Source organism: Poromitra crassiceps (assembly GCF_964638095.1).
Source record: "Poromitra crassiceps genome assembly, contig: HAP1_SCAFFOLD_162, whole genome shotgun sequence".
Taxonomy (NCBI): domain Eukaryota; kingdom Metazoa; phylum Chordata; class Actinopteri; order Beryciformes; family Melamphaidae; genus Poromitra; species Poromitra crassiceps.
In genome coordinates this window covers 98,724-117,832 of record NW_028152209.1, presented here as the reverse complement: position 1 = coordinate 117,832, position 19,109 = coordinate 98,724, and the positions used below count along the sequence as shown (strand labels likewise).

Below are 19,109 nucleotides of genomic sequence, written 5' to 3'. Positions count from 1 at the left end.
TAAGACCGCATTGACTCAGTGCGGTATTCAGCCTCTCTGGTGTCAAGTCTGATTTTGGAAAAAAAAAAAAAATCCAAAATCAGACAGAGTGTTGACACCAGAGAGGCTAAGACAGCATTGACTCAGTGCGGTATTCAGCCTCTCTGGTGTCAAGTCTGATTTTGGAAAAAAAAAAAAAATCCAAAATCAGACAGAGTGTTGACACCAGAGAGGCTAAGACAGCATTGACTCAGTGCGGTATTCAGCCTCTCTGGTGTCAAGTCTGATTTTGTAAAAAAAAAAAAAAAAAATTCAAAATCAGACAGAGTGTTGAAACCAGAGAGGCTAAGACCGCATTGACTCAGTGCGGTATTCAGCCTCTCTGGTGTCAAGTCTGATTTTGGAAAAAAAAAAAAAAAAAATCCAAAATCAGACAGAGTGTTGACACCAGAGAGGCTAAGACCGCATTGACTCAGTGCGGTATTCAGCCTCTCTGGTGTCAAGTCTGATTTTGGAAAAAAAAAAAAAAAAAATCCAAAATCAGACAGAGTGTTGAGACCAGAGAGGCTAAGACCGCATTGACTCAGTGCGGTATTCAGCCTCTCTGGTGTCAAGTCTGATGTTGGAAAAAAAAAAAAAATCCAAAATCAGACAGAGTGTTGAGACCAGAGAGGCTAAGACCGCATTGACTCAGTGCGGTATTCAGCCTCTCTGGTGTCAAGTCTGATTTTGGAAAAAAAAAAAAAAAAATCCAAAATCAGACAGAGTGTTGAGACCAGAGAGGCTAAGACCGCATTGACTCAGTGCGGTATTCAGCCTCTCTGGTGTCAAGTCTGATTTTGGAAAAAAAAAAAAAAAAATCCAAAATCAGACAGAGTGTTGACACCAGAGAGGCTAAGACCGCATTGACTCAGTGCGGTATTCAGCCTCTCTGGTGTCAAGTCTGATTTTGGAAAAAAAAAAAAAAAATCCAAAATCAGACAGTGTTGACACCAGAGAGGCTAAGACCGCATTGACTTAGTGCGGTATTCAGCCTCTCTGGTGTCAAGTCTGATTTTTGAAAAAAAAAAAAAATTCAAAATCAGACAGAGTGTTGACACCAGAGAGGCTAAGACCGCATTGACTCAGTGCGGTATTCAGCCTCTCTGGTGTCAAGTCTGATTTTGGAAAAAAAAAAAAATCCAAAATCAGACAGAGTGTTGACACCAGAGAGGCTAAGACCGCATTGACTCAGTGCGGTATTCAGCCTCTCTGGTGTCAAGTCTGATTTTAGAAAAAAAAAAAAAAAATCCAAAATCAGACAGAGTGTTGAGACCAGAGAGGCTAAGACCGCATCGACTTAGTGCGGTATTCAGCCTCTCTGGTGTCAAGTCTGATTTTTGAAAAAAAAAAAAAATCCAAAATCAGACAGAGTGTTGACACCAGAGAGGCTAAGACCGCATTGACTCAGTGCGGTATTCAGCCTCTCTGGTGTCAAGTCTGATTTTGGAAAAAAAAAAAAATCCAAAATCAGACAGAGTGTTGACACCAGAGAGGCTAAGACCGCATTGACTCAGTGCGGTATTCAGCCTCTCTGGTGTCAAGTCTGATTTTAGAAAAAAAAAAAAAATCCAAAATCAGACAGAGTGTTGAGACCAGAGAGGCTAAGACTGCATCGACTTAGTGCGGTATTCAGCCTCTCTGGTGTCAAGTCTGATTTTTGAAAAAAAAAAAAATCCAAAATCAGACAGAGTGTTGACACCAGAGAGGCTAAGACCGCATTGACTCAGTGCGGTATTCAGCCTCTCTGGTGTCAAGTCTGATTTTGGAAAAATAAATAAATCCAAAATCAGACAGAGTGTTGACACCAGAGAGGCTAAGACCGCATTGACTCAGTGCGGTATTCAGCCTCTCTGGTGTCAAGTCTGATTTTAGAAAAAAAAAAAAAAAATCCAAAATCAGACAGAGTGTTGAGACCAGAGAGGCTAAGACCGCATTGACTCAGTGCGGTATTCAGCCTCTCTGGTGTCAAGTCTGACTTTGGAAAAAAAAAAAAAATCCAAAATCAGACAGAGTGTTGACACCAGAGAGGCTAAGACCGCATTGACTCAGTGCGGTATTCAGCCTCTCTGGTGTCAAGTCTGATTTTAGAAAAAAAAAAAAAAATCCAAAATCAGACAGAGTGTTGACACCAGAGAGGCTAAGACTGCATTCAGTCAGTGCGGTATTCAGCCTCTCTGGTGTCAAGTCTGATTTTGGAAAAAAAAAAAAAAAAAAATCCAAAATCAGACAGAGTGTTGAGACCAGAGAGGCTAAGACCGCATTGACTCAGTGCGGTATTCAGCCTCTCTGGTGTCAAGTCTGATTTTGGAAAAAAAAAAAAAAAAAATCCAAAATCAGACAGAGTGTTGACACCAGAGAGGCTAAGACCGCATTGACTCAGTGCGGTATTCAGCCTCTCTGGTGTCAAGTCTGATTTTGGAAAAAAAAAAAAAAAAAATCCAAAATCAGACAGATTGTTGAGACCAGAGAGGCTAAGACCGCATTGACTCAGTGCGGTATTCAGCCTCTCTGGTGTCAAGTCTGATTTTGGAAAAAAAAAAAAAATCCAAAATCAGACAGAGTGTTGAGACCAGAGAGGCTAAGACCGCATTGACTCAGTGCGGTATTCAGCCTCTCTGGTGTCAAGTCTGATTTTGGAAAAAAAAAAAAAAAAATCCAAAATCAGACAGAGTGTTGAGACCAGAGAGGCTAAGACCGCATTGACTCAGTGCGGTATTCAGCCTCTCTGGTGTCAAGTCTGATTTTGGAAAAAAAAAAAAAAAAATCCAAAATCAGACAGAGTGTTGACACCAGAGAGGCTAAGACCGCATTGACTCAGTGCGGTATTCAGCCTCTCTGGTGTCAAGTCTGATTTTGGAAAAAAAAAAAAAAAATCCAAAATCAGACAGTGTTGACACCAGAGAGGCTAAGACCGCATTGACTTAGTGCGGTATTCAGCCTCTCTGGTGTCAAGTCTGATTTTTGAAAAAAAAAAAAAATTCAAAATCAGACAGAGTGTTGACACCAGAGAGGCTAAGACCGCATTGACTCAGTGCGGTATTCAGCCTCTCTGGTGTCAAGTCTGATTTTGGAAAAAAAAAAAAATCCAAAATCAGACAGAGTGTTGACACCAGAGAGGCTAAGACCGCATTGACTCAGTGCGGTATTCAGCCTCTCTGGTGTCAAGTCTGATTTTAGAAAAAAAAAAAAAAAAATCCAAAATCAGACAGAGTGTTGAGACCAGAGAGGCTAAGACCGCATCGACTTAGTGCGGTATTCAGCCTCTCTGGTGTCAAGTCTGATTTTTGAAAAAATAAATAAATCCAAAATCAGACAGAGTGTTGACACCAGAGAGGCTAAGACCGCATTGACTCAGTGCGGTATTCAGCCTCTCTGGTGTCAAGTCTGATTTTGGAAAAAAAAAAAAATCCAAAATCAGACAGAGTGTTGACACCAGAGAGGCTAAGACCGCATTGACTCAGTGCGGTATTCAGCCTCTCTGGTGTCAAGTCTGATTTTAGAAAAAAAAAAAAAAAATCCAAAATCAGACAGAGTGTTGAGACCAGAGAGGCTAAGACCGCATCGACTTAGTGCGGTATTCAGCCTCTCTGGTGTCAAGTCTGATTTTTGAAAAAAAAAAAAATCCAAAATCAGACAGAGTGTTGACACCAGAGAGGCTAAGACCGCATTGACTCAGTGCGGTATTCAGCCTCTCTGGTGTCAAGTCTGATTTTGGAAAAATAAATAAATCCAAAATCAGACAGAGTGTTGACACCAGAGAGGCTAAGACCGCATTGACTCAGTGCGGTATTCAGCCTCTCTGGTGTCAAGTCTGATTTTAGAAAAAAAAAAAAAAATCCAAAATCAGACAGAGTGTTGAGACCAGAGAGGCTAAGACCGCATTGACTCAGTGCGGTATTCAGCCTCTCTGGTGTCAAGTCTGACTTTGGAAAAAAAAAAAAATCCAAAATCAGACAGAGTGTTGACACCAGAGAGGCTAAGACCGCATTGACTCAGTGCGGTATTCAGCCTCTCTGGTGTCAAGTCTGATTTTAGAAAAAAAAAAAAAATCCAAAATCAGACAGAGTGTTGACACCAGAGAGGCTAAGACCGCATTCAGTCAGTGCGGTATTCAGCCTCTCTGGTGTCAAGTCTGATTTTGGAAAAAAAAAAAAAAAATCCAAAATCAGACAGAGTGTTGAGACCAGAGAGGCTAAGACCGCATTGACTCAGTGCGGTATTCAGCCTCTCTGGTGTCAAGTCTGATTTTGGAAAAAAAAAAAAAATCCAAAATCAGACAGAGTGTTGACACCAGAGAGGCTAAGACAGCATTGACTCAGTGCGGTATTCAGCCTCTCTGGTGTCAAGTCTGATTTTGGAAAAAAAAAAAAAATCCAAAATCAGACAGAGTGTTGACACCAGAGAGGCTAAGACAGCATTGACTCAGTGCGGTATTCAGCCTCTCTGGTGTCAAGTCTGATTTTGTAAAAAAAAAAAAAAAAAAATCCAAAATCAGACAGAGTGTTGAGACCAGAGAGGCTAAGACCGCATTGACTCAGTGCGGTATTCAGCCTCTCTGGTGTCAAGTCTGATTTTGGAAAAAAAAAAAAAAAAAATCCAAAATCAGACAGAGTGTTGACACCAGAGAGGCTAAGACCGTATTGACTCAGTGCGGTATTCAGCCTCTCTGGTGTCAAGTCTGATTTTGGAAAAAAAAAAAAAAAAAAAATCCAAAATCAGACAGAGTGTTGAGACCAGAGAGGCTAAGACCGCATTGACTCAGTGCGGTATTCAGCCTCTCTGGTGTCAAGTCTGATTTTGGAAAAAAAAAAAAATCCAAAATCAGACAGAGTGTTGAGACCAGAGAGGCTAAGGCCGCATTGACTCAGTCCGGTATTCAGCCTCTCTGGTGTCAAGTCTGATTTTGGAAAAAAAAAAAAAAAAATCCAAAATCAGACAGAGTGTTGAGACCAGAGAGGCTAAGACCGCATTAACTCAGTGCGGTATTCAGCCTCTCTGGTGTCAAGTCTGATTTTGGAAAAAAAAAAAAAAAAATCCAAAATCAGACAGAGTGTTGACACCAGAGAGGCTAAGACCGCATTGACTCAGTGCGGTATTCAGCCTCTCTGGTGTCAAGTCTGATTTTGGAAAAAAAAAAAAAAAATCCAAAATCAGACAGTGTTGACACCAGAGAGGCTAAGACCGCATTGACTTAGTGCGGTATTCAGCCTCTCTGGTGTCAAGTCTGATTTTTGAAAAAAAAAAAAAATTCAAAATCAGACAGAGTGTTGACACCAGAGAGGCTAAGACCGCATTGACTCAGTGCGGTATTCAGCCTCTCTGGTGTCAAGTCTGATTTTGGAAAAAAAAAAAAAAAAAAAATCCAAAATCAGACAGAGTGTTGAGACCAGAGAGGCTAAGACCGCATTGACTCAGTGCGGTATTCAGCCTCTCTGGTGTCAAGTCTGATTTTGGAAAAAAAAAAAAATCCAAAATCAGACAGAGTGTTGAGACCAGAGAGGCTAAGGCCGCATTGACTCAGTCCGGTATTCAGCCTCTCTGGTGTCAAGTCTGATTTTGGAAAAAAAAAAAAAAAAATCCAAAATCAGACAGAGTGTTGAGACCAGAGAGGCTAAGACCGCATTAACTCAGTGCGGTATTCAGCCTCTCTGGTGTCAAGTCTGATTTTGGAAAAAAAAAAAAAAAAATCCAAAATCAGACAGAGTGTTGACACCAGAGAGGCTAAGACCGCATTGACTCAGTGCGGTATTCAGCCTCTCTGGTGTCAAGTCTGATTTTGGAAAAAAAAAAAAAAAATCCAAAATCAGACAGTGTTGACACCAGAGAGGCTAAGACCGCATTGACTTAGTGCGGTATTCAGCCTCTCTGGTGTCAAGTCTGATTTTTGAAAAAAAAAAAAATTTCAAAATCAGACAGAGTGTTGACACCAGAGAGGCTAAGACCGCATTGACTCAGTGCGGTATTCAGCCTCTCTGGTGTCAAGTCTGATTTTAGAAAAAAAAAAAAAAAAATCCAAAATCAGACAGAGTGTTGAGACCAGAGAGGCTAAGACCGCATCGACTTAGTGCGGTATTCAGCCTCTCTGGTGTCAAGTCTGATTTTTGAAAAAAAAAAAAATCCAAAATCAGACAGAGTGTTGACACCAGAGAGGCTAAGACCGCATTGACTCAGTGCGGTATTCAGCCTCTCTGGTGTCAAGTCTGATTTTGGAAAAAAAAAAAAAAAATCCAAAATCAGACAGTGTTGACACCAGAGAGGCTAAGACCGCATTGACTTAGTGCGGTATTCAGCCTCTCTGGTGTCAAGTCTGATTTTTGAAAAAAAAAAAAAATTCAAAATCAGACAGAGTGTTGACACCAGAGAGGCTAAGACCGCATTGACTCAGTGCGGTATTCAGCCTCTCTGGTGTCAAGTCTGATTTTGGAAAAAAAAAAAAATCCAAAATAAGACAGAGTGTTGACACCAGAGAGGCTAAGACCGCATTGACTCAGTGCGGTATTCAGCCTCTCTGGTGTCAAGTCTGATTTTAGAAAAAAAAAAAAAAAATCCAAAATCAGACAGAGTGTTGAGACCAGAGAGGCTAAGACCGCATCGACTTAGTGCGGTATTCAGCCTCTCTGGTGTCAAGTCTGATTTTTGAAAAAAAAAAAAAATCCAAAATCAGACAGAGTGTTGACACCAGAGAGGCTAAGACCGCATTGACTCAGTGCGGTATTCAGCCTCTCTGGTGTCAAGTCTGATTTTGGAAAAAAAAAAAAATCCAAAATCAGACAGAGTGTTGACACCAGAGAGGCTAAGACCGCATTGACTCAGTGCGGTATTCAGCCTCTCTGGTGTCAAGTCTGATTTTAGAAAAAAAAAAAAAAAATCCAAAATCAGACAGAGTGTTGAGACCAGAGAGGCTAAGACCGCATTGACTCAGTGCGGTATTCAGCCTCTCTGGTGTCAAGTCTGACTTTGGAAAAAAAAAAAAAATCCAAAATCAGACAGAGTGTTGACACCAGAGAGGCTAAGACCGCATTGACTCAGTGCGGTATTCAGCCTCTCTGGTGTCAAGTCTGATTTTAGAAAAAAAAAAAAAATCCAAAATCAGACAGAGTGTTGACACCAGAGAGGCTAAGAGCGCATTCAGTCAGTGCGGTATTCAGCCTCTCTGGTGTCAAGTCTGATTTTGGAAAAAAAAAAAAAAAAATCCAAAATCAGACAGAGTGTTGAGACCAGAGAGGCTAAGACCGCATTGACTCAGTGCGGTATTCAGCCTCTCTGGTGTCAAGTCTGATTTTGGAAAAAAAAAAAAAATCCAAAATCAGACAGAGTGTTGACACCAGAGAGGCTAAGACCGCATTGACTCAGTGCGGTATTCAGCCTCTCTGGTGTCAAGTCTGATTTTAGAAAAAAAAAAAAAATCCAAAATCAGACAGAGTGTTGACACCAGAGAGGCTAAGAGCGCATTCAGTCAGTGCGGTATTCAGCCTCTCTGGTGTCAAGTCTGATTTTGGAAAAAAAAAAAAAAAATCCAAAATCAGACAGAGTGTTGAGACCAGAGAGGCTAAGACCGCATTGACTCAGTGCGGTATTCAGCCTCTCTGGTGTCAAGTCTGATTTTGGAAAAAAAAAAAAAATCCAAAATCAGACAGAGTGTTGACACCAGAGAGGCTAAGACAGCATTGACTCAGTGCGGTATTCAGCCTCTCTGGTGTCAAGTCTGATTTTGGAAAAAAAAAAAAAATCCAAAATCAGACAGAGTGTTGACACCAGAGACGCTAAGACAGCATTGACTCAGTGCGGTATTCAGCCTCTCTGGTGTCAAGTCTGATTTTGGAAAAAAAAAAAAAATCCAAAATCAGACAGAGTGTTGACACCAGAGATGCTAAGACAGCATTGACTCAGTGCGGTATTCAGCCTCTCTGGTGTCAAGTCTGATTTTGGAAAAAAAAAAAAAAAAAAATCCAAAATCAGACAGAGTGTTGACACCAGAGAGGCTAAGACCGCATTGACTCAGTGCGGTATTCAGCCTCTCTGGTGTCAAGTCTGATTTTGGAAAAAAAGAAAAAAAAATCCAAAATCAGACAGAGTGTTGAGACCAGAGAGGCTAAGACCGCATTGACTCAGTGCGGTATTCAGCCTCTCTGGTGTCAAGTCTGATTTTGGAAAAAAAAAAAAATCCCAAATCAGACAGAGTGTTGAGACCAGAGAGGCTAAGACCGCATTGACTCAGTGCGGTATTCAGCCTCTCTAGGGACGGCTTTAGCTCAGGAGGTAGAGCGGGTCGGCCAATGACGCAAGGGTTGGCGGTTCGATCCCCGCTCCCTCCCAGCTGCTGTCGTTGTGTCCTTGGGCAAGACACTTAACCCCAAATTGCTCCCGATGGTGTGTAGGCACCCTGCGTGGCAGCCTGCCGCCATTGGTGTATGAATGGGTGAATGTAGACTATCTACTCATTGTAAAGCGCTTTGGATAAAAGCGCTATATAAATGCAGACCATTTACCATTTACCACTCTCTGGTGTCAAGTCTGATTTTGGAAAAAAAAAAAAAAAATCCAAAATCAGACAGAGTGTTGAGACCAGAGAGGCTAAGACCGCATTGACTCAGTGCGGTATTCAGCCTCTCTGGTGTCAAGTCTGATTTTGGAAAAAAAAAAAAAAAAATCCAAAATCAGACAGAGTGTTGAGACCAGAGAGGCTAAGACCGCATTCAGTCAGTGCGGTATTCAGCCTCTCTGGTGTCAAGTCTGATTTTGGAAAAAAAAAAAAAAAATCCAAAATCAGACAGAGTGTTGAGACCAGAGAGGCTAAGACCGCATTGACTCAGTGCGGTATTCAGCCTCTCTGGTGTCAAGTCTGATTTTGGGAAAAAAAAATAAAAAATCCAAAATCAGACAGAGTGTTGACACCAGAGAGGCTAAGACCGCATTGACTCAGTGCGGTATTCAGCCTCTCTGGTGTCAAGTCTGATTTTAGAAAAAAAAAAAAAAAATCCAAAATCAGACAGAGTGTTGAGACCAGAGAGGCTAAGAGCGCATTCAGTCAGTGCGGTATTCAGCCTCTCTGGTGTCAAGTCTGATTTTGGAAAAAAAAAAAAAAAATCCAAAATCAGACAGAGTGTTGAGACCAGAGAGGCTAAGACCGCATTGACTCAGTGCGGTATTCAGCCTCTCTGGTGTCAAGTCTGATTTTGGAAAAAAAAAAAAAATCCAAAATCAGACAGAGTGTTGACACCAGAGAGGCTAAGACAGCATTGACTCAGTGCGGTATTCAGCCTCTCTGGTGTCAAGTCTGATTTTGGAAAAAAAAAAAAAATCCAAAATCAGACAGAGTGTTGACACCAGAGAGGCTAAGACAGCATTGACTCAGTGCGGTATTCAGCCTCTCTGGTGTCAAGTCTGATTTTGGAAAAAAAAAAAAAATCCAAAATCAGACAGAGTGTTGACACCAGAGATGCTAAGACAGCATTGACTCAGTGCGGTATTCAGCCTCTCTGGTGTCAAGTCTGATTTTGGAAAAAAAAAAAAAAAAAAATCCAAAATCAGACAGAGTGTTGACACCAGAGAGGCTAAGACCGCATTGACTCAGTGCGGTATTCAGCCTCTCTGGTGTCAAGTCTGATTTTGGAAAAAAAGAAAAAAAAATCCAAAATCAGACAGAGTGTTGAGACCAGAGAGGCTAAGACCGCATTGACTCAGTGCGGTATTCAGCCTCTCTGGTGTCAAGTCTGATTTTGGAAAAAAAAAAAAAAAATCCAAAATCAGACAGAGTGTTGAGACCAGAGAGGCTAAGACCGCATTGACTCAGTGCGGTATTCAGCCTCTCTGGTGTCAAGTCTGATTTTGGAAAAAAAAAAAAAAAAATCCAAAATCAGACAGAGTGTTGAGACCAGAGAGGCTAAGACCGCATTCAGTCAGTGCGGTATTCAGCCTCTCTGGTGTCAAGTCTGATTTTGGAAAAAAAAAAAAAAAATCCAAAATCAGACAGAGTGTTGAGACCAGAGAGGCTAAGACCGCATTCACTGAAAGAATTTACTGCATGGTGTAGTAATGTTTAGTAAAGAACTGACATAATTTCTACTTAGTAACATTAGGAAGTATAATTTCTAAATATTATTTTGTAATATGTACACATTTTATTCTTGAAAATACATTAAATGTGTGGGATGGGTACATTTTAGTAAGTATGTTTGCGTAATATTTACTTACATAATACATAATAATATTTACATACATAATCCTAAAAACAGTAAGTAAATTAACTGTGTGGAATGGGTACATTTTTGTAAGAATGTTTGCGTAATATTTACTTACATAATACATAATAATATTTACATACATAATCTTAAAAACAGTAGGTAAATTTTAATCAAGCATATTTTTATTGAATCCACGCATGCGCATTTGCACGAGACAGTTCTCTTTCCGGTATCCGGTTTCATGCACGTGCAGTTGGAGGGACAGGTGGTTGTAGCTGTTCACATTTTTCGAGTGGCTGCAAGGTAAGTTTGGCTTTCTGTTTAATCAGGTTTGTGACGATAATAATTGGGCATAGTGCGTTGTGATACTTGGTGATATGTTACTGTTTGTATTTTAATCACATAAATGCACGTTGATGTTACTGCAGCCCTCAGTCAGCATGTTTTCCGCCCGCCATTGCAGGGTCAAACAATTCACAGTTTAGCCGTCTGTAGTCGAGTGGAAGGAACTCTTTGTCAGTCCGCTCTCCAACTCTCCGTTCACTACCGTGGCGGCTCTCTCTCTCTCTCTCTCTGGCACACACACGACGTGAACCGCATGCTGCGGAGGAGCTAACGTTATCCCTGGAAAGGCAGTAGGAGCGCGCTCTCTCCGTTTGTCTTTCTCTCTCTCTCGCACACACACGACAACCGCATGCTGCGGAGGAGCTAACGTTATCCCTGGAAAGGCTGTAGGAGCTCTCTCTCTCTCTCTCTCTCTCTCTCTCTCTCTCTCTCTCTCTCTCTCTCTCTCTCTCTCTCTCTCTCACACACGACAACCGCATGCTGCGGAGGAGCTAACGTTATCCCTGGACAGGCTGTAGGATCGCACATGGCTCTCTCTGTCTGTCTTTCTCTCCCTCTCTCTCGCACACACACACAGCGTGAACCGCATGCTGCATTTCACTTAATAATTAAGCCAGGCTGTCCCACTCACTTACTGCACACAATGACAGAGGAGAGAGAGAGTGGGGGAGTGTGCAGGTGTGTGTGTGTCCATGACAACCAGGTGCCTTTCAGAGTTATGGAGAGGAAATGTTGGCCATTGAAAAACATAGTTCAGATCACACATTGTGTCTGTTAATTTACAGGTTGACCCAGCACAACATCATCAAGGAGAAACGGTGGGCTATAGGCTTTCTATGTAATTCCTGTTTGTGGGCCTGCGTGCATTTTCAATGATTTTCTTTTTTATTCAAACAAACCTCAAACATGGATGTGCAATAATCAAGTAATCACATCATATAAATTACAGCCATTCACAGATAAATAAATAATCCAAAATAATAAAAATAAACTATGGTAAAATAAAAATAAAAGCCTTGGCTTTGTTGAGATCAACCTCAAAATATTGGCTGCTGTAGGCTATACAAAAATCGGACTTAACGGATTCAAGAAATGGCTACAAAAATAAGACAGAATAAAATAAAATAATCTACAGTAAAATAAAATATAAGAGTCCTGAGATCAACTTAAAATATTAAAATATTGGCTGCTGTAGGTTATACAAAAATCGGACTTCAAGGATTCAAGGAATGGCTACAAAAAAAAGACTAATAAGAATAAAATAAATTCCTATAAAATAAAGTCCTGTTTTTTTTTAGATAAACTCAAAATATTGGCTGGCTTCTGTATAAGCTATACAAAAATTGATGATGTCATCTCCCGGCGCCAGGGCCTGGGACGAGGAGGAGCCAAGCAGCCGTTCCCGTTCATCTCCACGCTGAGCCAGAGGGGGCAGGGCTCTGCGGGTGGCACCACCACACACCTGAGCGGCGCCCTCACCATCAGGCACGGTGAGTTCGGCTCTCGTGTTGTGGTTATTTAGGTTCAAGTTCATGCCTGCTGAAGTGTCTTTGAGCAACACGTTCACAGTGTTTCATTAGTAGGTATGGCCATTTTAAGTCATTTAAAAATAAATTTGATTACACTCATTAAATACTGAAACAGTACTATTATGTTTCTATACGTTTCTATCTTGTTTCATTGTAATTTTCTCTATGAGTAATGGCTAATATTCATGTCAGGGTTTAAAGCCATTATAATGGCGTTCCACTGAAAATGGCCGCTAAACAGTGAGCAGTACTTTTGAAACACTGAAAACTAAAGACTGTTGTGTGTTCCTCGTGGTGATGATGTCATCTCCCGGCGCCAGGGCCTGGGACGAGGAGGAGCCAAGCAGCCGTTCCTGTTCATCTCCACGCTGAGCCAGAGGGGGCAGGGCTCCGCGGGTGGCACCACCACACACCTGACCAACCACCTGACCGGACACCTGACCAATCACCTGAGCGGCGCCCTCACCATCAGGCACGGTGAGTTTGGCTCTTGGGTTGTGGTTATTTTGGTTCAAGTTCCTGCCTGCTGAAGTGTCTTTGAGCAACACGTTCACGGTGTTTCATTAGTAGGGATGGGCATTTTAAGTAATTTAAAAATAAATTAGAGTACACTCATTAAATACTGAAAGAGTACTTTTTTTTTTTTTTTTTTATATATATTTCCCCCCCCCGATTTTTTATCCCATTTTTATCCCCCATTAGTGCTAAGTTAATTACTTTATCCTGGTTGCTACTCCACCCTCTGCCGATCTGGGGAGAGCCGAAACTGGCTCCATGCTTCCTCCGAGACATGGGCAGTTAGCCAGCCGCTTCTTTTCACCTGACAGGGGAAGCTTCACTGGTAGGACATGGCACGTGGGAGGTTCACGCTATTCCAACCAGTTCCCCTCCCTCTGCAGGCGCCCTTAACGACCAGAGGAGGAACCACATTAGCAACCAGGATATTGCATGTTTTGGTGAAGGGGGTTCCTACATGAAGGAAACCCCCGGGAGGCACGGGGAGAACATGCAAACTCCACACAGAAAGGCCCTTTTGACGACCCCACCCGGGCGGTGGGCACTCGAGGACATGCGGACGGGCACGCATTCCTTCAGCGTTCACAGCGTCCCAGGTGGGAATAGAACCCAGGACCTTCAAGCTGTGATGCGACAGCGCGCACCACTGCACCCCCCGTAGATATGATTTTGTCCAGATTTCCGCAACTTTTTCCTCCACCATCTTTCCCCCCCCAGTGCTTTATAGTGCTGCACGATTTATCTAATCGCAATCGCGATGTCAGCACGTGCGATTACATAACCGCAAAAGGGTGCCATTATTATTATTATTTTCAGCGGAGGAATACGGTAGTTGTACAGTTGGGAGAAAAAGCAGTGCCGAATGAGACCGCTGTTTGGCAGAAAAGTAAAGCGCTGAAAATTGTTCAAAATAGAGCGTGCATGTACACAGATATCCATTTGTTTAGGTGGGCGTTGTTTTAGGTGGCTAAATTACGTTTTAGTTCTTTGCCCCGTACCCCGAACTCACATTTCATTTGGTTCTGCGTGACGGTCTGGCCCCGACGCCAGTGGGGGGGTTTAGCAGAAGCGGAAGAGCGGAAGAGCCAATCAGCGACTCTGCTGTGATTGACAGCGCAAGTTGGCCAATCAGGAACGCCACTAGCACTGCACTAACAAAACAGTAATGGCCGCCTCCTTGCCTGATCGTCTTGAGGAGTAATGTCAGCATTTGTCTAGTTTAAACAGCCATAAAGTGCAGTTATTGCAGAAATAGACTCAATAACAACAATTAAACAAGTACAGGAGTATCGCCGCAACCGCAGAGTTTCTTGGCGGAAAATATGTTTTTGCCATTCTCCCGAGTGGATTTCGGTTTGATTGGATCCGACGCTGATTGGCTGAAGGAGTTGTCTGTCAAGGCAACTACGCCCGCCCATGCTCCCGCCCCTGCTAAACCCCCCCCATGGCGTCGGAGCCAGACCGTCACGCAGAACCAAATGAAATGTGAGTTCACGTGACGGGCTGGTTTACCAGGCTACTTGCTCTGTGCACTCAAATCACATGTTGTGTTCTCTCTTGACAGTTCATCGTGTATGAATAATGGTTCAGTATTGACACAATATTTGTTGTGCTCTGTTCACAGAACCAAAGCATTGAGATGAGACATGAAGCCGTTATCTCCACCCTCATACTGTACCTTGGCGAGAAAGAAGAGGAACTTTTTGACGAATGCCAGGTAATGCATGATTTTTTTAACACTTTAAAATGTAAATTTGTTATCATTTAAAATCCAAATTAACGGTAAGAGAGGAAGGCAGACGAAGGGATGGAGGGAAGGGATGGAGATATTACACTCAGCAATGGCCCAAATGGCAGATAAAAAAAATAAAAAATCGTACTGTATCATCTGAAAGAACAAACTCAATTTCATTGATTCAAATTAAGTACAATCACAAAAATTAAACGTGCTCTACGGTTACAAAGCCATAGGTGGGCCTTTTCCATTGGCCCCTTTGGCCACTTGAGCTAAACCATGTCGCCCTGGTTTATGTTTCCTTTACCACTTTAAATGCGCCGAGCCTTGCCCGAGATGGACATGGGGCCAAAGGCATGGCTCATGTGATCAGGAAATGGTACAGTAAAATGAAGCAGATATCTGAAAGTACAAACCGAAACACACGAGACAAATTAAACATCAAACCACAGAGATTTCATTATTAGAAGCTACAAAAGAACACTTGAGAGGCTTTTAAACACACCTTTCTCTCTGCTCTCTCCACTCTGGAGAGAGACAGGAGAGTTTGCTATTACAACCTATCCTGCAACACAGCTGTTTATTTGAGGGGGAGGAGGGAGGTCGTCGAGGGTTGACTGAGGCGTTGCTGCAGCTCGCTTGCAATTTTGCAACCCGCTCGAGGTGGGTCTAGTGTGCTTTGGTCCCATTCCAGAGAAGGTCCATCTCGATCGCAGCTCGGCATGGCTTGGCACATAAAAAAAATTGTAATGGAAACTGAAATCAGCTCGACATGGCATGGCTTTACACAGCTAAAGGTGACAATGTAAAAGGCCAATTAAGGTGCAGAGGCACACGATTGGCTGAAAGCAACATGTATGCAGGGGCTACCATCTGGAATGCAGCCTTGTGCCTTGTGCCATGTTCTGCAAATATTTTATGAATGCTGGCTTACTGTAAAAGCATCACAGCGTGAACTTACTGTAGATTTGACACAATTTAACATAATCTGAGCTATGTTTAATAAAGGTCATTTTTAACACTACTGTATGTGTTCATTCTGCCCTGACAATGTAATCACTTCAAATGATTCAATCACTGTATTTTGTATTATTTGTTTCTCAACTGAATTGTCTTCTTTTTTCTTGTCAATTGTATGAGGGGGACAGTCGCAGTGATGCCACTCAACACATCCTCAAGATCCTGGTCGTCCATGGTGCTGATCGAGAGGAGCCAGTGGATGTATCCGTCCTTCTTGAGGGCAAGGAGATGTCAGGATGCGACAGTACTGCTGTCGCCATGGCAAGTACTGTACAATCTGCTGCTGGTACGCCTCAAATCACTTCTCCATCTTGCAAAAGACTGTAACAATTCACCTGCATTGGACCCTCGTCTCGCATACAGCAGCTTGTGGACTTTCCAATGTCATGACAGACATTAATCAATAACACATGCATCTGATATAGAATGGTTGTTTTTTTGCTGTAACTGAATGTTCATTCAAGTGTCTGCTTTTCTGTAAAATGTTTCCAAAGTCAAGTCCTGGACATATTTGACCAGATCCAACAGATCTTTTAGAGCAGTGGTTTTCAAACGTTTTCACATCAAGGACCCCTACATGACACAAATTAGACCATGGACCACATTTGATAAGTTTTTGTCCCAGGGTCCACCATCTGATACAATTTTTGCTTTTGATGTTTTATTACAGAAAGTGTACGAAAATCCATGACCAAAATAGTCATACATTCTGTCATTGTATTACTTTTGGATGGAATTATAGTAAAATAATGTCTCGCTTTTTGATGGGGATCTTCTTAAGGACCCGTGGGGGTCCCCAGGACCCCACTTTGAGAATCACTGTTTTAGAGAGTCAGAACATTTATGGTCGCTATGATTAGGGCACTTAAAGGGATAGTTTGGTTTGTTTGAAGTGGGGTCCTATCAGCTAGTTGCATACACTAACTGAAATAGGTACAGTGTTCTGGACGCTGAGCGCACCGTCTATCGAGACCCAGCACTCTGAAGCAACAGCCTCCACAGCTCTGTCTCTCTAGCACACGGGGCCAAGAACTAAAACGTAATTTAGCCACCTAAAACAACGCCCACCTAAACAAATCAATATCATTGATGCAAGCTCTATTTTGACAATTTTGAGCACTTTACTTTACCGTCAAACAGCCCTCTCATTCGGCACTATTTCCTCCCAACCGTAGAACTACCGTATTCCTCCGCTAAACACCTGAACAGAACACAGAGCCACGGTTTACAAAACAGGAAGGCTTAGAAGAGAGACAAAACACTGACTTACTTTAGAGACAACAAGTCACCTGGCCTCTCACGTCTGGGACGTTTTCCCCAATTCATCCTGGGAATGGTGAAAAAGGTCTGCAGGACACCCCGGCATTTAGGCAGCATATTATGGCAGTTCCTCGTATCTCTCTTTCTGCCTGTTCACTCTCTCTCTGCAAAAGTTCCTCTTCTGTATATTAGTCTCTCTGGTTCATAATTGTATTTGTCACCAAGGTGAATGGCATATCGTCCTCGCTATCAAAATCACTCATATTTTATTCTATTTGTTGTCTTCACTAACAAGCCGGGAGAAATAACCCAAAATAACAGCTGATCTGCGGAGTAATCCAGCGCTGCGGCTCTGTGCAGGCATTTAGCGGAGGAATACGGCAGGTGTACGGTTGGGAGAAAAAGTAGTACCAAATGAGAAGGCTGTTTGGCAGAAAAGTAAAGCGCTGAAAATTGTCAAAATAGAGCGTACATGTACACATATATCGATTTGTTTAGGTGGCCGTTGTTTTAGGTGGCTAAATTACGTTTTAGTTCTTGGCCCCATCTACTAGAGAGACAGAGGTCTGGAGGCTGCTGCTTCAGAGTGCTGGGTCTCGATAAACGGTGTGCTCAGCGTCCAGAACACTGTACCTATTTCAGTTAGTGTATGGAACTAGCTGATAGGACCCCACTTCAAACAAACCGAACTATCCCTTTAAGTGAATGATTTTTGAGTGGTCTTGTGTCTGCCCTGGTATGTCACCTTTTTCATTATCCATGTTTGCATCCCTGGTCAAGCTAATTCCACGGTTTTGTTGTTTCAACCATTTGGAAGGTTTTACGGAATGCACCTTAAGTAGATGTTTCCAGATGTCACATGTGATGTAAACGTTGGTGATTCATTGTTGGGAAAAAAATAAATTGTTAAATGGTATTTTAGTTGTGATTTGTGAATATTTGGTAACATTTATGGAAAACATGTAAAAACATTTACATAATAGACCCTTCTCACGGGGGCCATTTTGTGTCGAAAAGGCAGAATAAACACAGGTGCAAGCAAAACACTAATGAGGATTTCCAAATTCCAATCATGGAAGTTGGAAACCCTCATTAGTGTTTTGCTTACACCTGTGTTTACCCTGCCTTTTCGACACAAAATGGCCCCCTTGAGAAGGGTCTAATTATAGTGAGTAATTATTAAGTAATTAAAATGTCAAACAGAGAACAATACAGATGAATAAGATTTACTTGATAGTTTTAAATAACATTTACTTAAAGGTTTTAAGTAGATCTTACTTGATACTGGCAAGTGAGTTGTACTTAGTATTTCAGCACTAAAATGTACTTGAAAATCGCCGTGCAAATAGTCGCAGAGATTTCATTAAGTAAATCTTACAAATCATTTTTTTGAGTGTTGACTCAGTGCGGTATTCAGCCTCTCTGGTGTCAAGTCTGATTTTGGGAAAAAAAAAAAAAAAATCCAAAATCAGACAGAGTGTTGACACCAGAGAGGCTAAGACCGCATTGACTCAGTGCGGTATTCAGCCTCTCTGGTGTCAAGTCTGATTTTAGAAAAAAAAAAAAAAAATCCAAAATCAGACAGAGTGTTGAGACCAGAGAGGCTAAGACCGCATTCAGTCAGTGCGGTATTCAGCCTCTCTGGTGTCAAGTCTGATTTTGGAAAAAAAAAAAAAAATCCAAAATCAGACAGAGTGTTGAGACCAGAGAGGCTAAGACCGCATTGACTCAGTGCGGTATTCAGCCTCTCTGGTGTCAAGTCTGATTTTGGAAAAAAAAAAAAAATCCAAAATCAGACAGAGTGTTGACACCAGAGAGGCTAAGACAGCATTGACTCAGTGCGGTATTCAGCCTCTCTGGTGTCAAGTCTGACTTTGGAAAAAAAAAAAAAATCCAAAATCAGACAGAGTGTTGACACCAGAGAGGCTAAGACCGCATTGACTCAGTGTGGTATTCAGCCTCTCTGGTGTCAAGTCTGATTTTAGAAAAAAAAAAAAAATCCAAAATCAGACAGAGTGTTGACACCAGAGAGGCTAAGACCGCATTCAGTCAGTGCGGTATTCAGCCTCTCTGGTGTCAAGTCTGATTTTGGAAAAAAAAAAAAAAAATCCAAAATCAGACAGAGTGTTGAGACCAGAGAGGCTAAGACCGCATTGACTCAGTGCGGTATTCAGCCTCTCTGGTGTCAAGTCTGATTTTGGAAAAAAAAAAAAAATCCAAAATCAGACAGAGTGTTGACACCAGAGAGGCTAAGACAGCATTGACTCAGTGCGGTATTCAGCCTCTCTGGTGTCAAGTCTGATTTTGGAAAAAAAAAATCCAAAATCAGACAGAGTGTTGACACCAGAGATGCTAAGACAGCATTGACTCAGTGCGGTATTCAGCCTCTCTGGTGTCAAGTCTGATTTTGGAAAAAAAAAAAAAAAAAAATCCAAAATCAGACAGAGTGTTGACACCAGAGAGGCTAAGACCGCATTGACTCAGTGCGGTATTCAGCCT

General features: G+C 42.0%; 1 long non-coding RNA gene across 1 annotated transcript; it reads left to right on the top strand.

The window, feature by feature from the left end:
• The first annotated feature begins 10,437 nt into the window (after positions 1–10,437).
• Positions 10,438–17,456, top strand: LOC310770671. Its single transcript, XR_014552338.1, has 5 exons — positions 10,438–10,508; positions 11,920–12,040; positions 12,400–12,556; positions 14,220–14,312; positions 15,479–17,456. It is a non-coding gene; the product is annotated as an uncharacterized lncRNA (long non-coding RNA).
• Positions 17,457–19,109: the final 1,653 nt, after the last annotated feature.